Source organism: Marmota marmota, unplaced genomic scaffold, assembly GCF_001458135.2.
Source record: "Marmota marmota marmota unplaced genomic scaffold, marMar, whole genome shotgun sequence".
NCBI classification, from domain to species: Eukaryota; Metazoa; Chordata; class Mammalia; order Rodentia; family Sciuridae; genus Marmota; species Marmota marmota.
The window spans coordinates 73,812,904-73,837,393 of record NW_026000026.1 but is presented as its reverse complement, the minus strand read 5'-3'; the positions used below and the strand labels follow the sequence as shown (position 1 = coordinate 73,837,393).

The window sequence follows — 24,490 nt, the reverse complement described above, 5'->3', positions numbered from 1 at the left end:
CACCCTTGGATTGAGATATGCTGGATTCCCAGTGAAATCTTCCAATTCTGGCTCTAAGTTTCCCCAACTCTGTACGTTGCCTAGGTGTGTCCTCTGCCCAGGGCACCTGCCAGTCTTGGCCTTTTGAGACCCCAATCATGACCCCTTCTTCCCAAATCTCCATCCTAAGTGATTTGTTCCTTGTGCGGGGGGGGGCTTGTCTTGTTTGTGATGCTTGTCATATTTTCTTCACCCCAGGAGAGCTATTTCAATGCATTAACTCCTGTACTGGCTGCTAAATTCCTGGAGTGCAGGGCTCACAACCACCTACCTATTTACGTATTTTATTTTTACAATATCTTACATGGTATGCGGAAATGTGCTCAGCACAGAGAAGGCTACACATTCAATGTTGGATAAGGGAAGGATTAGGATATGATCTGACATGACTGAAAGGCTAATCTAGTCCCAGGTAGTCAAAGGTGGAAGGTTTTCTAAACCCTAGAGGAACTGGCAGTGGCTGTGTGTGGTTCTTTGGTGTAGAACCACCGAGCACAGTGCTCAGTCTCAACTCACCTACTTCTCTCTGCATAATTCATGTGCTCACTACAGAAACCTGTCTTTAGAAAGTCAGTAGTGTATGTTCTTTCCTAAGGGGGGGGGGGGGAAACTTCATATGCAGTGTTTTCATTGTCACTCTGTCACCCCACAATCAGGTTTTATAAGCCTGGACTTTGGGCCCTTTGCTTTCTGTGGATTCAGGCATTTGTGCTAGAGCACTGGATCCTGGTGTTGAGCCCCATTTGTTTTAGATCGATGCCTAATCTATAAGGCTGCATTAAGATTGGATTGATTTATTCTAACACACATTTTGCTTCATGGGGTATCAGATCACGGATGCGGAAGCGCGGAAGAAATAATGACAGGGTCAGGGCTGGGGTGGTGGCTCAGTGGTGGAGCGCTTGCCTAGCACATGTGAGGTACTGGGTTTGATCCTCAGCACCACATATAAATAAATAAAGGTATTGTGTCCACCTACATCTAAAAAAAAGAAATTAAAAAATAAAAACGATGACAGGGTCAGATATCAAGTGGGGGAGTCTTGGTATGCAAGCTGACAGACAAAGTGAATGGAGACAATTAGAAATGAATAGTGACCATCCAGGGGGCTGGGGTGTGACCTGAGCTCAGGAGAGTGTGAGAGGCAAAAGAAGATTCCTGGACCAAGTAAGGGTTGGAGGCTAAGTGAAATGAACAAAGAAAGGAAAACATAAAGGGTGGGCTATAATGGGGGTTACTGAAGGCAGAGAGAAAAGAGCAGGGTCAATAACTGCAGTGTTGCTTATTGAGTGTTGGAAATGTGCCAGGCACTGGGATAAGGGCTTTGTGCAAATTGTCTTGTTTACTTATCCTGATGACCATGCGGTACGTATTATTATTTTACTCATTTTACAACGAGGAACTTGGGGATCAGAGAGATTAAGCAAATTTCTCAGCGTCACAGAACTGGTAACTCTAAGAATTGGGATTTTGACCCAATTCTGTTGAATGCCAGAGACCAGGTTCTGCATCTTCGGCTATCGATGGATTCAGGGTCAGTCCTTCCACCAGGCCTGCTGCAGGCCGAAGAATGAAATGTCTCAGGACACCTCAAAGATCAAGGGAGATGAGCTAAGTTGGAAGTGCAGCTCAGAAGCCCAGCTCTGAGTGAGCTGCTTGCCAGGGCTGTGAGTGCTCAGGGCAGAGTACTCTTCCATCACCAGGGAATACTCACCCCATTGTGTCGGGCCCCACCTAAATGTTTTTATATTGTCTGCCCTTTGCCATGAGTAATGCCACTTTCCATTTTAAGCGGGAGCTCCAGGAGATGACTGCATGAGGAGCCAGGATTTAACACTAACCTCTGCCTGGGGGATCACTCACCCACTTGTGGCCAACAGCACAGAATGCTGCTAAAAGAGCTTCTCCCCTGCCCAATCTTAAAGGAAATCTGGTTTCCCCGGGGATCCCAGTAGGAGCTGAGCCAGGATATCAGAAAGCTGGCTAGTTAACTGGTTTTCCACAGGAAACTACTGTCTTGCTCTGGTCCCCTGGTGTGTGCTAAGGTCTTGACTTGTTTGTTCATTTGGCCCTTGTTGAGGGCTTGCTGTGTGCCAGGCAGTCTGCTCTGCGGTGGAGATCCTGCCCAGGACGACACAGCATTAGTTCTTGTCCTCACGAAGCTAACAGTCTAGGGGAACAAGCAGACACTAATAATAACATGTCACAACCAATAAATAAACGATATGAAATGGAAACCCAGGGAGTGTTGGGAACCACCAGCCAGAGGACTTAGGCCACACAGGTAGGAAGGCCAAGGAGGAGCTGGCTGGGTTTCTTCACTGTAAGCAACTGAAACTGACTCCTGAAAATTAGAGAATGCCATGTGGCTCGCAGAGTCACTGGGAAGGTCTGGTGGCCACAAATCACTCAGCATGAATGGTGTGTGTGTGTGTGTGTGTGTGTGTGTGTGTCTGTGAGGGGAGTGAGGGGGAGATAGGTGGAGTGGGTAACTCTCAAATATGTGGGGTGTGGCTTCAGATGCTGCGCAGTCAAGAAGATGACAAATGTCCAGAACAGCAGGTAGAAATTGGGAAGGTGGGGAGGAGAACGCTGTCTCAGGATGACGTAAGACATTCTGAGTCAGAGTAGCCAAGAGGAACAGCTTATAGAGAGCTCAGGATTACTGAGGCCAGCCAGCCCTGGTGCAGCAGGCTCCTGGGGCTTCTTGGGAGTGAAATTCACTACTCCACCAAAGGCTTTGCCACCTCTGCAGGAGACCAGCCAGGTAAGCAGGAACTTCTTCCTTTTTTTTCCCTGGGGCCAAAGGAGAGTCTCACCACACATCTGGAGATTACAGGGCCCAGGTAAATCAGAGAAATGTTCTTCACGTGCTGATTAGAAACGATGCCTGCTGGGGACATGTCAGCGGGATGGTGATTAGAGCTAGCCTTTCAGGCTTGTGCTACTACCATGAGCTCAGGTGGGGCATTTCATCTCTTCCTCATCATAAGCCTGTCAGTTTACAGATGAGCAGACTGAGGCACAAAGATGTTAAATGACTTGGCTGCAGTCCTGTGGTTAGCAAACTGTGGTTAGCAATGTAAATCTGCTTTACTGTAATGAGGAGCCTATCGACAGACAGGACAGGGCGCGGGTCAGATGAAGAAAAATGGTCACTGAGACGGCAAAAACACTCTTTTCTACACTAAGTTCATAAAAGGGGATCAGAAGCCTTATCCTTAGCTGTGCCCTCTCTCATGGGTATACCATTGGAATCTTAAGGACAGTTTTTGTTCTCTACTGAGAAATTCCAAATCTTATCTGAGGGGAAAAGCCTTGTTTTCCTTAAGAAAACCTTGTAAAAGCAGTAAATTAAAGTATTAACTCCCAGACTACAGCAAGGAGTATATATAGTATTTTAAAATTTATTATTTAAATAAAACTTCTCTGATTATATAAAAATACATGCTCTTCATAAAATATTGTAAAATAAAAAGAAGAAAACAAAAAACAAATTTAAGCTTACCATCCAGCGATGGTAGTTGTCATATTTTGGAGGGTGTATGGTAGTCCTTATGGTGAGTGCGTGCATGTGTGTGTAATTTTTGGTCTCTTTTCCTGATGCATATATGTTGATATTGCCTTTTAAAATCACAGTTCTTAGTATCTTAAATTGTTATTGTACCTGTTGAGTTCTTTTCTTTAAGGGAGAATTGTACTACAATATTTAAGTTTGCAAATCTACTAAATGAATCTCAATTAGTAGAATACATCATGATATGGAAACAAACTGAACCATTTGAATGAGTGGACAGAAGCCATGGGGGCTTTCTGGGTGCCTTGGATACTGTGCGTGGGAAGGTGCATGTCGTTTAATTAGGATTTGGGAGTTTGTTTTTGTTTTGTTTTATTTTGGTACCAGAGATTGAACTCAGGAGTGCTCAACCACTGAGCCACATCCCCAGCCCTTTTTATTTACTATTTTGAGATAGGGTCTTGCTAAGTTGCCTAGGGCCTTGCTAAATTGCTGAGGCTGGCTTTGAACTCATGATTCTCCTGCTTCAACCTCTTAAGTTGCTGGGATTACAGCAACTGCACCTGGCAGGATTTGGTTTTTCATTATTTATGAATACTTCTAGCTGGTAAGCATTGCCTGAAAGATGTGTAGCATGATTAACCTAATCAAGCAACCATTTATTTATTAGGAGAGATTTACAACATAACCTATGATATGCATCACACTCAGTAATATTAGCTGACAAAAAGCAGAAGACTGGTGTCTGGGGCTAAGCTCCAAATGAAATGTCCATTGTGATCCCTTTTCCCCTTCACTGGCTTAGGGGACCCCACCTCTTCCCACAGCCCAGCCAAAAGCAGTGCAGGCAGGGATTCCACGTGGCCTTCCTAAGCCATTCCAAGCACCTCCTCGTGGATCCCACGTGCCTAGGGCAACACAAAGCCAGGTCTGTTCCCCCACTGCTGCTGCTGTCAATTCTTGGCATAACTGTGTGCCACCTACCTTCTGTCCTTTTTCCAAGCCATTAAGACAAAGTCCTCCGGATCAGAAGTCCTGTGTGTTCCTTCTTTGTAGCCCAGACATCTGTTTTATGTTGGGAGTTGAGGCCCATCCGGTGCTTGCAAGATGCAGCTGGATTTGCTGATGCAAACAAAGCTGCTGGGCTCTGAGTTTCCTGACCTTGAAATGGCCCCACAAACTATCCCGTCAGGCCTCCACAAGGACTTCGCCCCAAGTCCAAGGGAACCGGAAAATGAACTTAATTTCAGTTAATTAGGTACAGGCAACAAGGGACCAGAGCACCTGGCTCTTTCTTTCCGTCTCTGCTCCCTGATAACCCTTCTCTGCCCCCTGGTAACCCTTCTCTCACCAGACCATTCCTTGTCCTGAAGTGAGATGTCACAGCCCAGGGCATCTACTGGGGGACCCAGGAAGTCGAGGGCTGACTGGCTCCTCTGACTGTACTGTGGTAGGTGCATGAACTTGTTCTTCCTAGAAAACCACTTCTGCTTTCCTCTGGCTTTTCTGTTTTGTTGTTCACATTTCACTAGATTTTCTTTTTACTTAAGAGAGTAAACATTTAAACAAATATCTATTTTAAAAGTCAATCATCTCCAATGCCACCTTTTGTTCTACTTTTTAGCTCCATGAAATTAACAAGGTTCTCGTTACATATTCCATGGGCAAACAAAAGCCGGATAGTAGTTTGCATGTTGAAAATACCTCCTAAACCTGGAAGTCGCTTAATTTCTCAGGATCTCAGTTTTGTACCTGAGGAATGAGAACGGGAGTAACAGCATATACACTGTGGTCACTTTTACAATAGATTAAGCAAGAGGTAAGTGAAGTACTTAACAGAGTGCAAATAAATTAGATTTAATTAGCTATATATGTTTTGTTTTAAAATTACATTTACTTTTACAGCAACCGTCTGTCACAAGTGAGAACCAGTTTTATAACTTCAGTAGTGATCCAAATTTCCATCTGAAATGAATTTCAGTTTAAATACTAATTAAACTTTCAAAATATTCATTAAATAATGAGAAAATATATTCTAGATGCCTTTGACTAGATTATTCAGGACAAAACATTCTGCATATGGAGAAAATAAACTCTCTTAAAAACAAAGAAAGAAATAGCATAGAAAACATAAGAAGATAAGAAAATCCAAACAAACCCCAAATCACCCAACTAACCAAATGGCAAAAATCTCAGAGCAGACCTGGACATTCACAGCCTTGAGTAGCAGGGACAAAGCAAGATAAGTCGCAATGGCATTTTACCACCATCAAGACCCATAGAAATATAGGCAATTAATTCCCATTGCCCCCCAACTTTTTTTTGCTCCCTACAACTTCCTTTTTTTATCCTGGCCAACCCCCAGTAGCAAATTTTGAAGCATTCCACGTTCTTGGTTGGATGAACCACCTAGTGTGGTTCAAAATTATCTTCTCCTTCCCTCACGTCAAAACTCTCTCTTTTTGTAAAAGGTTTGTCTCCAAAGTAAAACCCAGATATCCTCATTTTTTGAGGATATGAGCATCAATTAATATTCACTGAGCACATAAAAGTGTATGGCCAGAGGGCATGTCTACAGCGGGACAGCTGTGCCCAGACCCAATCCCTGCCCTCGAGGACTTGAAGGGTCATCAGGGAGCCCGAGCAGAGGATGCAAATAACTCTAATTGCAGGGTAGAATGTAGAGGCTGCCACAAACAGCTACAGCCAACATGCACAGGATGCCATGGAGGAAATGGATTTTGGCTTGGTAGGGATCAAGTCAGGTTCAGGATGGAGGCAGCAATGATCCCTGAGAAGCATTTGTCCTATAAAAAGATTATGTTAACTCTTGCAGCCCCCTGCAACCCGTGGATCATCCTGAATGCCTTGCCCACTCTAGGGTAACAGCTGTTGTTTCTTCCAGCTCCTTCCCCATGAGGATCACAAAACCTCCTCCCCTGGCTGACACAGGCTTAGATGCATATGGCCTGCACCAGCCCCTGACCACACCTTGGCAAACTCCTGTTCACCCTCAAAGGCCCCAGCTCAAATGTCCTTGGAGAGCCCCACCCTTCTTTTTGACCACTTCCAGCTACTGGTGCAGTGTCCTCCTCCAGCCACCCCTCATTTCAAAGGAGATAGGGTCATTTGAACCATTTCAGTTTTCCTTTCTTTCTTTCTTTCTTTCTTTCTTTCTTTCTTTCTTTCTTTCTTTCTTTCTTTCTTTCTTTCTTTCTTTCTTTCTTTCTTTCTTTCTTTCTTTCTTTCTTTCTTTCTTTCTTTCTTTCTTTCTTTCTTTCTTTCTTTCTTTCTTTCTTTCTTTCTTTCTTTCTTTCTTTCTTTCTTTCTTTCTTTCTTTCTTTCTTTCTTTCTTTCTTTCTTTCTTTCTTTCTTTCTTTCTTTCTTTCTTTCTTTCTTTCTTTCTTTCTTTCTTTCTTTCTTTCTTTCTTTCTTTCTTTCTTTCTTTCTTTCTTTCTTTCTTTCTTTCTTTCTTTCTTTCTTTCTTTCTTTCTTTCTTTCTTTCTTTCTTTCTTTCTTTCTTTCTTTCTTTCTTTCTTTCTTTCTTTCTTTCTTTCTTTCTTTCTTTCTTTCTTTCTTTCTTTCTTTCTTTCTTTCTTTCTTTCTTTCTTTCTTTCTTTCTTTCTTTCTTTCTTTCTTTCTTTCTTTCTTTCTTTCTTTCTTTCTTTCTTTCTTTCTTTCTTTCTTTCTTTCTTTCTTTCTTTCTTTCTTTCTTTCTTTCTTTCTTTCTTTCTTTCTTTCTTTCTTTCTTTCTTTCTTTCTTTCTTTCTTTCTTTCTTTCTTTCTTTCTTTCTTTCTTTCTTTCTTTCTTTCTTTCTTTCTTTCTTTCTTTCTTTCTTTCTTTCTTTCTTTCTTTCTTTCTTTCTTTCTTTCTTTCTTTCTTTCTTTCTTTCTTTCTTTCTTTCTTTCTTTCTTTCTTTCTTNCCTTCCTTCCTTCCTTCCTTCCTTCCTTTCTTTCTTTTTTCTGTACAGAAGCTTTTTTAGTTTGATACAATCTCATTTGTCTATTTTGTTTTTGTTGCCTATACTTTTGGGATTATATCCAAAAAAAAAAAATCATTGCCTGCACCAATGTCAAGAAGCCTTTCTCCTGTGTTTTTGTCTAGTTATTTTATAGCCTCAGGCCTTACATGTAAGTTGTCAATTCATTTTGAGTTGCTCTTAGTCGATGGTGTGAGTCAGCATATTTATTGAACACATCTCAGGCGCCCAGCCTGTGCTGAACACTGGGATAAGATAGACGGGGCTTTGTCCTGGGGGAGTAGAGCTTGGAAATGGGTGAGCAAACAGCATGAGGCCTGCTCTGAGGGAGAAATTTCCTTTCTGAGGTAATGGGAGAGATGGCAGCTTTGGTAGACACCAGCCCAAGAGAAAACCAAGTTCAAAGACCCAGAGGTGAGAACAAGCTTGGGACATTGAGATCTAGAAGTTCTCTTATTGAGGTCACTAGTCCTCAAACCCTGGATTCAATACCAGGGAACCCCTGGGCCATTTGAGAAGAGCTTGGAGGAAGGGTGGGCCACCAGAGTGTAAGATTACAGAGAATAGAAGCTCTGTGGCTTTGCTCACCATTTGAGAATGGAACCAGAACAAAATAGATTCTTTTTTTTTTTTTTTTTTTTGGTACCAGTGATTGAAGCCAGGGGTTAACCACTGAGCAACATCCCAGCACCACCACCACCCTCATTTTTTGAAAGTTGCTGAGGCTAGCTTTGAACTTGCAATCCTCCTGCCTCAGCCTCCTGAGATGCTGGTATTACAGGCGTGCACATGGCACCCTGCACAAGGAAGATTCCTAATGACCATTTATAAATTCATGCATTTATAAAGTGAATGAATGAATGAAGCCCACCAGGCAGTCTCAGCTATCTCCCCTGGCATCAGCAAAATGCACACAAGCCTAAGTTCAGAGGCATCTGGAAAGCCAGCTGTCCCACTCCTCCTCCCTGCCCCACCCCAACCAGGTTAAGCCACTCAGAAATGACACTGTCTTCTAGGCTCTGTAAATTATAGTGGCATGACTAGGAGATTCAGTTCTTGAGGACATGCTCATGCTGCTGATGGAGAGACAGTTTGTTCAGTCACCGGTAGTGAGTCGAGGACAGGATGCCAAAGCATGGAGAGCAGCCCTGAGTGCCCCAGCCTGGCATGACAGGCAGCGGGGGAACCCTGGCTCCCCAGCAACATGTGTCATCTACTGATTTGTCATGGTGCCTCATTTCCAAATTGGCTACTGAAGACCAATGAGCCCACAGTCCCAAAGTAGCACTACCCTGTGTGGGAATTCTATGTCTTGGTATTCGGTGGTACACTATTTAAATCCAAGTTTAGCTCATCTCCTGATACAATGCACTGACTACATGCTGCAGTCTCTCTTGGAGCAGGCTCCCGGGCCAATACTTCCAGGATATCTGAACCATCACTCTGAACAGTGACACCATCTCTGGCTCGTACCCACACATACCACTCCATTGAGGTCTGCAGCCTCCGACTTGGGCAATAGCAAGTACTTTCCCTTTTTCTGCCTCCTGTATTCCACCCAGCAGCCAGAGTGACATTCTTAAGATGCAAATCCAGGGATGTCACTTCATAGCCTGCATTGTTCAGTGGTTTCCCACAGTCCTTCAGCTCAATGCCTGCCAGGCTTAGGGTGATCCGGCTGTCAGCTTCCCCAGCCACAGCCTTCTCTCCTCAACCAGGATGCACTTTTCAGTTCCCCAAGTGAAACATGCTCTTTCTGGAATCAGGAATTTTGTATACACTTTTATCTGCTACCTTTCTCTCTCCACTCACTAGCAACATGACCACCCCTTCCTCCAGGAAGTCCTCCCCTCTCCCAGGCATCTGTAGGTCACTTATTACCTGCCTCCCATGGTGCCCTGGACTTTGCCACAGTAACACTGAGTTCACGCCGAATCCCTTGCATGGGGCTCTTTCTGTTCACCCACCTTGCTGAGAAGCTGCCTGTCTGCTTTCTTGCTTTCATGCTGTGGAGCAGCCAGGAAAGCGACCCTCTTGAAACGCCTCTTGGGGCTCTTTCTTCCTCACTAGAATTCAAACTCCAAGAGGGCCTCCCTGCCTCTGCTTTCTTCTTTACTCCATTCCTCCTATCTGGCACATACTAAGTTCTCATTAAATGTGTCAAGTGAATGAATGAATATTCAGATGGGTAAACAGTTGGGAGCAACTTTATCAAACCAAATAAGAGGCTGAGAGAAAACAAAATTTCATAGGACCTCACCCTTTAGCAATTCCCAGCCTTGTGACCTTCCTCACCCTGGAGGCACGAGTTCGACTTATTGCCTGTTTATGTGCTGTGATTAGGTCCCAGTTGATCCTTCAGAACCGATTCTGGCTCAGCTCAGAGAAATCTGGGCCTCTCCACCAGGTACAACCACAATCAGCAAAGCAAAGCCCCAGCAAGCCAAAGGCAGCCCAGATGCGTTGGCTGCTGCTCCCACCCCCCTCACCTGTGGCTGCAGAGCAGGTTGAGAAGCAGCCTCCCTCATTTTGCCTCACCCTCTGTTTTTACTTGCTTCCCCCTAGTAGCAACAAACAATAATTCAGTAAAGGAAATATGAGTAATGGAAAGAAAGAGAAAAAATAAACATATCAAAATGGGCAGTGTTCCCCGGCTGTTGCTTTTAAAGAAAACAAAAGGAGGAAAATAACCAAGCTCGTCCCTCCCTTCTGGGCTGAAGTGCTTTCCTCTACCTTGGGACAGAAACAGTTCCCCCAGACCTGGGGGTGACACACTCAGGTGTGCCTCAGGGTTCCCTGTGGAGTCCTGTTGGACACACAGGTGCCCCAGCTCAGCCCAGCAGGTCGGAACCCCAAGGACAGGGACTCTGACATGATTCTTGCACCCAGGGGGCGTGAACTCAGGGTGCCAGTGCCATGGTATGTCCTGTGCCAAGGACACAAGAGGCAGCTCCAGTAGGAAGCTACTCTTGGGGATTCCAACCACAGTGCTGAAAACCTTTTCAAAGTAAACCAGACTTGGGATGTGCAGGAAAATGAATGCTGTTATATCACCTCTGGAGGAAGCAAAGGGGCATGTCTTGTTTATTTTGTTCACTTCAGTTGACACTGAACTCTACCTGTGCTAAATACAACAGAAAGATGGCATTGGGCAAGACAGTGACGGTAACGCAAGTGAACTGAGACCTTAGTATGTGCTAGGTGTTTTGCATGCATTATCTCATTTAATCCTCCTAATCACCCTGCAAACTATTATTATCATTTTCATTCCATGGACAAGAAAAATGAGACCCAGGGAAATGAAGGAACTTGGCCAAAGCCACTCACTAACTTACTGCAGAGCCAGACTGGAAGCCAGGTCTCCCCATTCTGAAATCTCTGGTCTAAACCATTATGGTCGGTCTCCCTGCCTTTCTGATGCTTATAATTAAATGGAAAAGGCATAAGAAAATCAAAAGGGAAAGTATAAATTATACAGTTTTATGCGGCAATGAGCAATCAGTCTGGGCACATCTGGTGAGTGATATCCAGTTCTGGTTCATTACCGAGCACTCTCTGTTGCAGAGTCTTAAAAGGAAAGACTGTAACCAAAGTGGCTGTCTGCCCTCCTCCATGGAAGGGGAGAGTCAGCCTGTTTTTAGAAAAAGCCCAGCGGTCCCATTCCCCAGCATCACATGGAGGAGAGAAGGAGCTGTGTACATGTATTGAATTATCACATTGTACCCCTTGTAAGATAATGTGTCAATTGGAAAGAAAAAATAAGATGAGGAAAAGAAGTAAGGATATGAGCTTCAAACAGATGTCAGAGAGGGGAAAGGAGGGCACTGCAGAGGAGGGTCAGGGAGTCTGGGGCAAAAGACGCCTTCAAACCTGCGTCAACCAATGCTGTATCAGGCATTCTGCCCCCAGTGGCCTCAGCACACCTGACTTCCAGGGGCACAAATTAAGCCCATAACAGGTAGAAACTTCCTGAAATGTTTGAGTTAAAAACCTTATCAAATGGACATGATTTTCCCCAGGAATTTAATTTCTCCAAATTCTCCCTTAGGAAATAATAACATAATGCACAAAGATGACTTCAGCAATTTTGTTGATAATGGGAACAAATGGTGAACAAATCAAACGTCCAACAATCAAGGATTAGTTAACTCAGCATAGCGTGTTGGTATAATGAAATCCCACGCAGCCCCTTACAAATGAAGATGTGCACGTTCTTCATGAGGAAAACATTCCTAACGTTTTGAGAAATTCAGACCATAAAAGAGCATCAATAATAATTAGATTCTCTATAATTATTTTATAACAAATATATAATGTATATTTATAATATAAGCATATAATGTATACATTTTTTTCATTTTCTAAACTGCTTACATATTAACAAAAAAGAGAAGTTAATGCTGGCATGTATGATCATACACAGTCACGCAGGTGAGGTGTAGCTCAGTGGTACAGCATTTGCCTGGCACACGGTCTTAGGTTCAATTTCCATCACAAGAAAAAAGAATGATCATACACAGTCTTTAGAAACTTTATGGTGATTTATCTATATTCCTAATTTTTCTAACACTCCCTCATATTTAAGAGTTCCTAAGAAGACTGGCATCCATACTGCTTACTTGTTGAAATAATAACAACAGTAAAGCAACAGACCTAAATACCAGTCCTTTGCTTCCCTAGTAAGGGGCAGGCACCCCAAGATACAGGAGAGATTGTGAGCAGCACTAAGATGAGTCCAAAAAAAACCCTGTTAGGGCTCCTTAAATCTTTATGATTATTCAGGGAGACAGCTTTTGTGTGAGGACAATTATGTTTCCAGCCAAAGGAACCGCTGCCCTTTCTGTAGGCCAAAGGGCTCAGCAGGCGGGAGGAGGTGGGAGGCATCTGACCAGAAGCCAGTGACAGGGTCATCTTTTCATGGAGTTTATCTTTCTGACTGCCTTCTACTTACGGGAAGTTTTTGCAATTGCACTTGAGAGGTGAAGCTTCCTTTCAAAGGGGAAATTAAAAGTAAGTGAAACTGCTCATCGGTAATTTAAATAGAAGTTAGAAGTTAGAAATTTGTTAAGAAGGGAGTGATCGATCAAAAGGATGAAGACAGCACACCTGAGACTTCAGTCTGAGGGACGTGATGGCCTCTAGAGGACAGGAAAGCCCTTCTGGAATATCAACGTGCATTAGAATATCCCAGTAGTTCCTGAGGCCCTGATTTGAGTCCATCTTATCATTTTAATATAAAAACAATAGCATGGAAATAAAAAATGAGCAGTTGGTTCAAGTGATAACTCAGCCAAATGGGAGACAATTTCAGAACAGGATTCTGAGTCTGTCCAGATAAATCCTGCTGGGATTTATCTGATTGGAGGCGGAGGAGCCTAAAAACAGATAAAATTTCTTTGCAATGTTTGCTCTAAGGAAAGAGGCCCTTCCGCAGGAAGAAACCAATCTATTTTTGAAAGAGCATTTCAAGTGGTTAGTGGACTTACTTCCTGTGGTTCCTAGGAATTCTGCAACAGGCTCTCAGGAGGATGTTGGTGATAGGGAACAGGGACTTGATGAGTGAGAATCAATAATTATCTCTATATTTGCTTCACTTTTTTCTATAAAAATAATCTAGGGGGAAAAGGCTTGCTTTAGAAGAGCAAAGGTCATGACAACAGAGATCAGAATGGGACATGAACATGCCTTAGTGTGTGGCAGCGTCCTTAGGTCACAAATTTGCAATCTGAAAAATTCATTTATTCACTTATTCTTTCCCTCCCTCGTTCACTTAACACATATTTGATTCAGTCCTCTGTGCTGGCCCTTGTGTGAAGACTGGGAAGGAGCTGAATAAACATGTCTTTTGTAGCCCTCCAGAGGCTGACCGTCTAGAGGAGAAGAGACCAAACAGCCACTCATGTGGGTGGATATGCAATTAATCAATTAATTAACCAACAGTGGTTAGCCTTGGGAAGGAAAGACACAGGAGGCTCCAAAAGAGAATGGTGGGGAGGTCAGGAAGCCTTCCAATGTAGTGGTGCATCAGCCACCATCTGAAAGGTGTCAGCCAGAGGCCACCCTCGGGAAGGAGACTGCAGGAAAGGGAACACACTGTAGGAAGTCAGCCCGAGAAGACTGCAGTGAGCTCAAGGATCCAGGAGGGAATGGGGTGACTGACATGTAGGGACAAAAGGTGGGAGTAGCAGGCAGTCATGAAGGTCTTGGAGACCGTGATAAGAATTTGGATTTTACTTTATAGAAATGAAAAGCTGTGGGCTGGGGATATGGCTCAGTTGGTAGAGTGCTTGCCTTGCATGCACAAGGCCTTGAGTTTGATCCCCAGCACACAAAAAAAATAAATAAAAAGGAAAGCCATGGAAGGTTTCAAGCCAGGCAGTGACCAATCTGATATAGATTTAAAGAGATCTCTCAGGTTCATTGTATAAAAATGACAGGAGGAGAAAACAGCATAAAGAGGTGGTGGGGAGCATGCTCTTTTAGAGGTAAGGCTGGAGGTGCTGGTGGATTGGAGTGGGGCTACTGGGGGCCTGGTAATAAGCGTGGACATTTGCTGAGCCTTGACTAGAGTCAAAGGGCTTGATTAATAGACCTTGGAGAAGTCAACCAGCTAACAGGGGTGGATGAGGGTGATGGGAGGCAAGCACTTGCTTCAAGCAAACACTTCACTCCGTCATCACGCTGAGTAATAGCTTCACGTGATATTTTCCGAAATTCCACTGTAATGCAAAAATATCCATGGTGAACAAAATATGAACAATAATATAATTATAATAATTTGAATTATAATAACAATTTCTAAAAGACAGGATGAGTAACAGTGCTGAGTGCTGACAATACAATGTGAGCAAACCAAGCCTGATATGGGCCCTTAGATTACATTTTTGTGTGTATACAGTTATGTAGCTTGAGAAAGAACAATAACTATGAATTATCATGAATGATATGAAAGAAACACATTTAGGGAGGGAAAGAAAACACGGAAGTGAGGGGGGCTTCTTTAGACAGAGTGGGCCCTACACAGACTCAGGGGGGCAGATACCCTGCCTGTAAATGCTATGTGTTAATAAAGATTTTTTTTTTTTTTCAAATCAAATCCATCAAACTTCTACATAGCCTAGTGACTGACTCCTATGAAGGACAGTTTTGAAAAGCAACACCCATCTATGTGTTTATTTTCTGTAAGAACAGATCTATAGAAAATTTATGCCATTAAGAGTTCAAGAGTACACTATCATAAAACACTGGAGAATGTTCTGCCTTCTGTCCTCCTCACCCCACGGGACTATCTCAAGTTCTAGATTTATCAAATTCCAAGAAGAGCCCCTTGCACCTGACCAAGCCAGGAGGAGCCAAGGAATGCAGGATCTCTGGCTGTCCAGAGGAATTATGTGCAAAAGATGGCACAGCTCAGAGAAGGGAAGAGAAGCCCCTCTCAGGTCTCTCCTTGCTTCTTGTTGCCTAACCTGTTTTTCAAAGGCCGATAACTTAAAATTTCTCCACTTTTCAAACCACCCCACCCAACCCAGTGGGTCTTCTTTGATCTCTAAAACATGATAGGGGCCAGTGGACATTGAAGGAGATAAATGGCTTTGAAAGGTCAGATCCCAAAAAGAAATAAACAAGGAGGGAGACCATGGAGAGCTGAAGGGCTGGAAGCAAACCATGCTTTGAGCTACCTGCCAAGACTAATCTCTCCTAAGAGACCTCATCTAACGATGAGTATGCTGTGGCGGTTGTTGGTACCTACCTACCCTCGCCATTTTTTTGAGAAATGGTGTCTTAACTGTAATGCATGCCTTCCTGGAGACATGGGAGGCTAGGGCTAGACTTATCTCTTGGGCCAGCTTCTTGGACACCAGATTTCAACTCACTTCCAAATGCATTCATTCCTTATCAAACACCAGTCATTTCCCAGGCCCTGTAGTGATGTTTTTTGCTCCATCTCCTTTCCATAAAACCCACCTGGCTCCTGTCAATGGCTAGGCTGCGTGCGGACCCCTGTGTGGAAAGCAATGACACAGCCCAGAGACCTTGAATGCCCTGGGTGACATTGAAACAGAGAAAAGAGTGCATACGGGAAAATGGTCCCCTTTGTATTATTCATAGGGGATCAAGGGGAGTTGGCAAGAACAAGGAATCTCTAAAAATAGCCAAAGTCCTTAAAAAGAAAGAATGCAAAAAGGGAACAAGTTTTATACTGTCCTAAAACAGGCTCTGCAAAAGCTGAGCCCTGGAAGGCTGGCACCGGGGTCAGTGACTATTTTCTTCCTGCCCTTTGGCTGTGACACCCATTGAGTCCCTTTGCAAATCCAGGGCCCTGCTCTCCTGCCGGCTTCCTGCATGGTGCTGGATGCCTCTGCAGGATGTAGCTCTTGGGGGCCCAGCTGGGGCCTCCATGCCCCCTTTAGAGATCCAGAATAGACCATGACATGGGAAAGAGCTCTATGGGGTTTACATTCCTCCCTCGTATCCAAGCACCTTAAACACAAAGCTGCATGCCGGGATTGCCAACCATTCTTCCTGAGCCACCTGGGTATCTATCATCTGTCTGACAAAAATGTGAGTTTGTCCTTTTTATTTTTTATTTTTTATTTTTTTTTTTTTACTTTTTCAGTGAGCAGGAGTCCTTTGGAAATGAGGCAGTCCAACAGAGGGGTGACATCATAAACTGATGTCTTGGGACTGAGGGTTTTGTTCTTGACTAAGTTGCAGATTTGCTTTGATAAGCTGTTCAGCCTCCATCCCAGTTGTCTTGGCTGGGGGGCCTGGGTGGGGGGTGTTCATGTAGCCGTAGGAGGAGGAATAGCAAATACAAAGGGAGAATAAAGTACCTAATGTTCTGTCCACACAATAGTCACTCAGAGAGGCTTTTTTTGCTTCTAAAATGCTCTGTGAAACCTCCAGTGCCTTAAAAATTCAAATAGTCAACCTAATAAGACACAGGCTCTAATTAACAATTATAATACCTGGCGTTTTCTGGAACTCACTGTATGTGAGATCCTTCCCTGGCTTTGTTCTCTTCCCTCCTCCTGACAAGTCCAGCACTCTTTTCTTCCTTTTTTATGGTGGTGCTGGGGATGGAACCCAGGGCCTCACATGCTAAGCACATACTCTATCACTGAGCCACATCCCCAGCCTGGGGCTCCACCCCGAACAACTTCATTTTACAGATAAGGCAATTGAGGAACAGAAAGGTTAAGGATTTGCCAGTTCTGCAAGGAGTTCATGACATAGCAAAATACAAAATCCAAGTCTGTGACTCTCAGCTCATGAAGACTTCTCAAGTTCAGAGCCCTTGGAGCCTCTTGAAATTGGACCGTTCACCCACTACTCTGTGTTTTCAGGCCACCCTGGATCCTTTATCAGCAATGGCAAATGGCTGCTCTGATGAGGGCCCAGCTGGTATCCCATGATGCTGGGTCACCTTCAGGAGGTACCAGAGTGACAACCAGGAAAGCACCCAAGGTGGCCACTGTACCACTGAGGAAGGGGAGAGTCTGTCAGAGGAGGCACTTCAAAGACCCCATTTCAGTGAAGGCAGATACCTCTTTCAGAACATCTCGAAGGCTGCATGAGTTACAGATGCTGGTGGGGTAAAAAGAACAGAGAGGGTGAAGGATCTCTCAGCCCAACGACATTTATTCTCTTGTCCACAATGATTCAGGGATTAAAATCAGGGAGTCCGGAATCAGAAAATCTCCCTTCAGGTCTGAGCTGTGACAGTTGTGCAGCTGTATGATCCTAGAAAGTGACTGAGATTTCAACTCTCTAAGCCTCAGCCTCTTCAGCTGTAAAATGGAGGTGAGAAGGAGAATCTTTGCCAGGCACGGTGGGGCTCCCCTATGATCCCAGCTCTTCAGAGGCTGAGGAGGATAGCAAGTTGGAGGCCAGCCTGGGCTCAAAATAAAAATTTTAAAAAGCTCTGGGAATGTGGCTCAGTGGCAGAGCACTTACCTGGCAGGCATAAGGCTCTGGGTTCAATCCCTAGCAACACACACACACACACACACACACACACACACACAAGCAATGCCTTGAGTTTTTTCTAGGGTAGCTCTCTTTCCTCTTACTTTAACTTTCAGACATTAAAATAGGCTAGAGTAAGTGATAGCATAGAAAGTGTTACTCTATTCATTTACCTCCCAGCCAACCCTGCCCAAAAGCAAAGCCTTCCTGCTAGGTTGAATGGTGCACACCTGTAATCCCAATGACTCAGGAGGCTGAGGCAGGAGGATCACAAGCTTGTCCACAATGATTAATATGTTGTATGCAGCTTAGTGAGGCCCTAAGCAACTTAATCAGACCCTGTTTCAAAATAAAGAAAATCTGGGTATGTAGCTCAGTGGAGAATCACTCCTGGGTTCAAACCCCAGTATGGGGGAAAAAAAAGTATATAATGTGCTTAGGACCGTATCTGGTACATAGTACATGTTCAAGTACTGGTTGCTATTGCATTATTTGTGGATGTGCTTGATTATTTATGTGTATGTCTAAAGTGGGCTATTGGGTAATCTGTGATAAGAGCAAGCCTTCAGCAGTTCCAAATAGATAACAAATACATACTTCAAAACACTGAGTTTGGAGAGATTGGAGAGATTACATTGTCTAGGTGAGAAGGGAAGGGGGAGAAAATCAAACCAGTGAACAGACTATCTTCCTATGAGATAGAAAGAGGGCTTACTTAGAGAAGGAATGTCCTTGCTGGGCTGCTTCTGGAGACTGGAACTCATACAACACATTAAAAAGGTTTTTGGAGACACATCAATAAGAGAAGGTTAAAGGGAGGGGCGTGAAGTTGCAAGAACCCCTGCAGAATCACTTTGCTTTTGGCTCAAATCCCTGGGCTTTAATGCTTCAGTTTGCAGGAAGGATTTCCATTTAAGAAGTGTGCAGGTCCTCGGGATGGCCCCGAGCCGGCGGGATACTCTGGCCCAGTGTGCACCATTAAAGCTCAGACAGAACTGGGGCCAGCAGAGCATGGAACCGCTGCACCAGGAAGCAATCTGGTTTTCCTCTCAGATTGGAAGCTGTTTTCTGCAAGCACTTAAAAGAATTCCTGACCTCCAATTGCAGGGTGCTCCCTAACAAGGATGTATTTTGGGGTGGATCCACTAACTGCAGAGAATAAAAGATCCTAAATCCAGGGAAGAAACCCCAGATGGAGGCAATCCTTGGGCATATGTGCACATGTGGATGCACACCTTACATTTCTCTAGTCTTCATTAAGGAGTGTGGGAGCCAACACTGGGAGTGGGCTGTTCGCGTTGCACCTAGATTAGACTAACAGCCCCCATTTTCTGCCACTTACACTTGGTCCAAGAATCTGTATCTGTCTCTTCTGAAGCATGGCTTGATGAGTCAGATAGGCTAGACTGTGACCTCCTTAAAGACAGAAACCCATTTCTACTACAATCCCTTATCTGAAAAACCTTGGACTAGATGTGTTTCAGAACCTAGAATTCTGAGAATTTTAGAAGTTAGTATTACTCATATATTACAAAATAACTCCAGTGGCATCTGGGACAGTAACTTGGAATCAAACACAATTGTAATTTTGTACCAGATATATAAACACTAAGACAAAGTGAGATAACTAAAAATGACAGTTTGTGTCTGAGTTATGAAAGAACTTCGAGTGTTCAGAGCCTTTGAGACTTCAGAACTGGAGAAGAGAGATTTTTCAGCCTTTCTTTTCCTCTTTCTTTCTTTGCTTTTTCTTTTTTTGTTTAAATTTCCAGGACACCTGAAACCTTCTCCCCTAGATAGCTCCGAGTAGAAGTTATTGACATCTAAAGTATGATATCTTGATCTCTCTTGAATATTTGATTCTGGAAGGCTGGGGAACGGTTTGTGCTCAGTGACTTGGAGATTTTTAGGATTAGAAGGATCCTAAAGAACCAGAGAGAAGGACCATTAAATCCCTAGGTTCTCCGTCATCCTGGACAGTAAGACATGCACTTGTAAAAAAATATACTGAGTACTGAGGAGAGAGCGTCATTGCACACGGTGATGATAGAACTCCTAGCTTATCCCTTAGAAAAGGACATTTTTCAAATATTACTAAAGTATTAGTAAATGTTACAGATCAAGTTTGTTCAGTTCTAAATCAATAGCACAGTTGATGATCAAAACTAACAAGAGGATTCATGAATGGTGATATGTGAATGGTGACAGTCAAGCTAACGCCTATTGAGCCTTATAGATTTTCAAGTGCTGGGTTCGGCATTTTGTAAGCATCACCATTTAATACTTAGAAGGACTCTGTGCAGTACCTACTACTATGAAGCTTCATTTTACAGATGAGGAAACTGAGACCCTGTAAGAATAAGTCATTTACTAATGAGTTCCCCGCCAGGATTTAAATCCAAGGTTAGTAGTATGCTGGTAATTCAACTATCAAAAGAGAGAAAAAGAAAGGGGGGAGGGAGGCCCCGATTTCTAGCACTTGCCAATTTCTGTAATATAAATATCCTCATTGGAGCTGATTTGAAGCTACTAATGGTTTAACAGCCAGCAGCAAAATTCCTGAATGTGTAGTAATTGGTTTGCAAACACTTGCAGGAGCCATCTCCTGCACACCACTGTTAAGTCTATTCCATAGTGAAGTTCACAGTTTACAGTTAATTTTGGAAAATGAATTATAGTTCATGGAACAGAATTGATTTGAGGATAGCATGCTGTCCAGGCCAGTCAACCAAGGCCACACTCCTAGCCTCAGACCCCTTACATATCACTTGAGGGTAGAATAGGGCAAATACAGACAGCAAAGAACACAGTGTCTCTCTTAGTTCAAACATTCCCAGCCGGGCGTGGTGGTGCAACCCTGTAATCCCAGCTGAGACAGGAGGATCAAGAGTTCAAAGGCAGCCTCAGCAACCTAGCAAGTCTCTAAGCAACTCAGCAAGACCCTTTCTCTAAATAAAATACGAAAACGGACTAGGGATGTGGCTCAGTGGTTAAGCACCCCTGAGTTCAATCTCTGGTACCAAAAAAAAAAAAAAAAAACAAAGAAAACAAATATTCCTTCACCAGAGGGTTTGAGAAGGGTCCCTGCCAGTCTGACAATGTTCCCTGGCAGAAATAACAAAAGCTGGAATATTTTTTTCAGGCCCTACAATTTTTTTTTTTTTTTTGGTTTGGTTTTGGTTAAACAAGGTCAGATTTGGGACCAAAAGATCTGATCCTTTAACTTTTGAAATCCTTGATTTCTCTAGCATTTCCTTCAAAGAAGTAAGGAAATATTTGTTACAAATAGGAATAGAATTTAGGCCTGGTAGAAACCAAGGCAGGGTACTCCACTGTAAACTGAACCCAATTAAATCAAATGCTGGCTCTTGGTTTAGCTTCTCTGTCGATGTCTGTAGGATACTATGCTAGAGCCTCCTGAGAAGGGGCTGCCTTGATATTCAGTCAACAAGCTGCACCGGATACTGATACATCCAGGCATTTGCCAAATGCTAGATGCAGAAAGAAAAGGAAAAAATGTCTTTCCCAGCATCTCAGACACTAATGAAGGAGACAGTCAAGAAGCAGAGTTAAATTACATTCATCCACTCACTCAAAAAATATTTGTCGAGTGACCATCAGATGCCAGGCATTCTTCCAGGCACTGGGAACCATGGTGAGCCACGCAGAGTGGTTTCTACTATTATGGAACCGACAGTCCTGTCATGAAGGAGACATTAATTAATCACAGGAATGAGTCCATATTTAAAAACTGATGTAAATCCTCCAAAGAAATATTAAATGGTCCTGTGAGAACTGGAGGAACCTGACCCAGTTAAGGGAAGCCAGGAAAGGCTTTCTTGGGGAATTGGCAAGTGAACTGAGATCTGAAGAAAAATGAGGAGTAAACCAGGTGGGTGGAGCAGAGAGGAGGAGAGCACAGCACAGAGGGCAGAATGGGGGCAAGTGTCCTAGGGTGAGAGGGAGCCAGCGCTTTCCAGGAAATAGAAGGCAGTTTGGAGAAGGAGTGTAATGGAGATAAACCAGGGGAAGAAGCTGGGCTGGTCCTCCTGGAGCCCCACAGGCCAGCTCAAGGCTTTGGTCTTTACTACAGAGCAGCAGGAAGCCATGGAGGGGCTGCGGTGGGAAATACCCATGGCAATCACACCCAGTGCTGCCATGAAGCAAAAGGAGTGCTGGGAGCCCAAGAGAATCAATCAGCTCATCTGAACTCTGTGTGTGTGTGTGTGTGTGTGGAGGGAATGGGCAGAGGTCAGGTTGGGGGATGTGTCCAAAGAGGGCCTTCTGGAGGAGGAACTATCTAGCTGAATTTTTGGAGGGCGAGGATGACTTAGCCAGGCCCCTGGAAGAGTCGGAGTAAGGAGAGAGATGACTGCTGGCAGCAGGAGGACGTGTGGGTCAAGGCCTGGGCAAGCGTGAGGGTGTGGGGGACTGTGAGAAGAGACCAGTAAGAGGACAGGTCACCAGGGTAGGCAGAGAGCAGAAGAGAAAGCCTCATAGGTAGGAGTCTGGGCTTTATTCTGAAGGCAGTAGAGATCCACTGATCCAGTCAAAGATCTTCAACTGGGGAGCGATTACCAGATCCCTAGTTAGGAGGTCACCAGCAGCAGGGTTGGAAGTGGTTGGAAGGAGCAGAGCTGGAGAAGAGGGACCACTGCAGCTTGCCGCAGCAGCCCAGAGACGGGAGGTGTGGCTCTGCTCTAAGGCAGCCCAGTGAGGAGGGAGAAGGGAGGGTGTTTTTAGGAGACATTAAAAAGGTAAAAGTGAGGGTGGGAGGGGGCATGGGGGCAGGAAAGATGGTGGAATGAGATGGACATCATGACCCTAGGTGCATGTATGACTGCATGTATGGTGTGACGCTATATCATACAACCATAGGAATGAAAAGTTGGGCTGCAATTGTGTTCAAAGAATCAAAATGCATTTTGCTGTCATGTATACCTAATTAAAATAAATAAATAAATAATTTTTTAAAAGAAAAGGTAAAAGTGAAAGGACCTTGTCACCAAATGGATGGTTGGAAGTATTTTCTATTCAGAGAATTGTTTGAAGGAAACTCACTCTTCTGTTTGGGTTGCATCTTGCCTTAGGCAATTTTGGTAAATGTTCCAATGTCCTTGAGAAGACCTCTGTCCACTTCACTGTTGGGTGAAGATTCCCTTAGATGTTTGTTCAACTAAACATCCTAGTTGTATATTTCAGGATGTCTTCTACATTCTCATTAATATTCTGTGACTGTCTGCTCTACCATTTATGACAGAAATGTATTAAAATCTTCCATCACCATTGTGGATTTGCTAATTTCTCTTTATATACTTGTCAATTTTTTGTCTTATATATTTTGAGACTGTGTCATTAGGTATACACAAACTTGGGATTTTTTTTATCTTTCTGTTTAGTGTTTCCACTTATCATTATGGAATAATTCCTTTTACCCTTAATCATTCTTTTTGCCTTAGAATTATTTTTATCTGATATTAATATAGCCAATTTTAATATTTTGTTAACCTTTGAAGGTCATCTTATTTATTTATTTAGTCATTCATTTATTTATTTTAAAACAAGGCTTTGCTATGTCGCCCAGGTTGATCCCAAACTCCTGGGCTCAAGTGATCCTCTTGCATCAGCCTCCTGAGTAACTGGGAGTACAAGTGTAAACCATCATGCCCAGCTTAGTTTTTTATCATTTTACTTTCTACATTCTTATCTTTTAAATGTATCTCTTGTAATCAAAATGTGTATGGATTATTTTTTAAATCCAATAACTAGATAATTTAGTCCATTTACATTTATTGTTATTACAAATCTATTTGGGTTAATTCTTCCACCTAATTTTGAGCATTTTAAAAATTTTCTCTTCTCTTCCTCTTTTTTCTTGACACTTCCATGAAGTTTTATTTATTTCCTACAAGTACTGGTTGGAATTAACACATTCCATTTGTTTTCTCTTTACCATTAACATTTTGTTTTTGTTTTGGTACTGGGGATTGAACTCAGGGGCACTTAACCACTGAGCCACTTCACCAGCCCTTTTTTGTATTTTATTTAGAGACATGGTCTCACTGAGTTGCACAGGGCCTCGCTAAGTTGTTGAGGCTGGCTTTGAACTCACAATCCTCCTGCTTCAGCCTCCCAAGCCACTGGGATTATAAGCGTGTGCCACCATGCCTGGCTTCTTTTACCCTTAATATTTAATATGCATATTTGACTTAACAAAATCTGAAGTTAATTAGTATCTCTAAGGAATAGTTAAGGCTTTGGGTGATGCCTAAAAAGGAAGAAAAGGAAGGAATAAGAACTTAGAACCAATTTGGAACCAAAGCTAATCCTGTTTTTTTATATGCTGGGTTTAAGGACATGATTATCTTAATTGTCACACACACATCTACTTTTGGAGGCTTTATATACTTTTCAAAATGCCCTGCTTTAAGGGTATTCTGTATTGCATAGGTAGTGAAGGGGATAAATAAATAAATGTCAATGTTTGCCTTTCCTTGATTTCTAAAACCATAAGACTTTCCTTCCAGCTTCATCACCAGAGCCAAGCTGAGTACAGATGTCTCCTAGAAATAGCAAGTTTAATAAACGTCATTGCAATAGCCGCTGATAAGCTGAGAACCAGTCTGAAAGAGGATCTGAATCCCCTCTTATACAACCATGGTTTACCTTTGCCTCCTGCTCCTCTCTGCAGTTTGTGGCCTAAATAATGGGAAGAGGGACTTAGCTTAAATTTGGGAGGGAATGAAAAATAACTTTCAGGATGGGGGATGTAGCTCATTGGGAGAGCAGGAGACTAGCACTGCAAAAAGAAAAACAGAAAAATCCTCTATTTTCAAGCCCATTGAAAAATTATCTTAAATGAAGCATTTAATCATAAATGACCTAGACCACACCAGGCTTCAACTAGTTCAATATAACCAGTTAATCTTGTCTCCTATAGGTCAAATTACAATTTTAAACTGTCCCAAGGGCTTTTGTGAATAT

At 43.3% G+C, this 24,490-nt stretch overlaps 1 protein-coding gene and 1 non-coding gene across 10 annotated transcripts in view; both read left to right on the top strand.

The window, feature by feature from the left end:
* Fgf1 (fibroblast growth factor 1) overlaps window positions 1–24,490 on the top strand; it is a 94,974-nt gene that overhangs the window by 46,370 nt on the left and 24,114 nt on the right. Inside the window, exon 1 of one of the 9 annotated variants that reach the window (XM_048811724.1) lies at window positions 15,883–16,099. The exons of the other annotated variants lie outside the window; for them this stretch is intronic. The gene's annotated coding sequence lies outside the window, so the exon portion shown is untranslated. Of the gene's footprint in view, window positions 1–15,882; window positions 16,100–24,490 lie in introns of those variants that run through there. 9 annotated transcript variants of the gene reach the window in all.
* Window positions 17,569–17,695, top strand: LOC125619229. The gene has a single exon (XR_007350729.1). It is a non-coding gene; the product is annotated as a small nucleolar RNA SNORA36 family (small nucleolar RNA).